This window comes from Dendropsophus ebraccatus, chromosome 1 (assembly GCF_027789765.1).
Source record: "Dendropsophus ebraccatus isolate aDenEbr1 chromosome 1, aDenEbr1.pat, whole genome shotgun sequence".
Taxonomy (NCBI): Eukaryota; Metazoa; Chordata; class Amphibia; order Anura; family Hylidae; genus Dendropsophus; species Dendropsophus ebraccatus.
Genome location: NC_091454.1, coordinates 186,527,968 through 186,528,435, shown reverse-complemented (window position 1 = coordinate 186,528,435; position 468 = coordinate 186,527,968).

The window sequence follows — 468 nt, the reverse complement described above, 5'->3', positions numbered from 1 at the left end:
AAATTTCCCGCAATTGGGAACATAAACTTATGAAGTGTGGGATGCACATTAGGAGGTAGTTCAGACAGATCTGGGTTGGAGCTGGAAAGGAATGGAGATCCAGATAACCGAAGATTGCTTAGAAGTGGCTGGAAGCCAGAGAGCACAGACGTTGTTGCTGAGAATCAACACCAACTACTGAGCAAAGAGGAATGGAGGTGGAGACCCTCATGAGAACTTGGCAGAAGCCTCCAGAGCCTGTGGGCTGGGCTATAAATACCGGAGAACAGTTACATGCCTGCCACTAGAGGGAGCCAGCTGGAGATCAGCTTAAAGCAAGAAGGCTGCTGCGGGAGAAGCATGATGAGAGAAAAGGGAGATGATCACAACGCAGTGTGAACCTGAGCAGGTAGGGGGTAACAGACACGGACGCGTACTGTTACAGCTCATAAGTGTCAGTTACATCTTTGGAAACAGGGGGCTTCATTA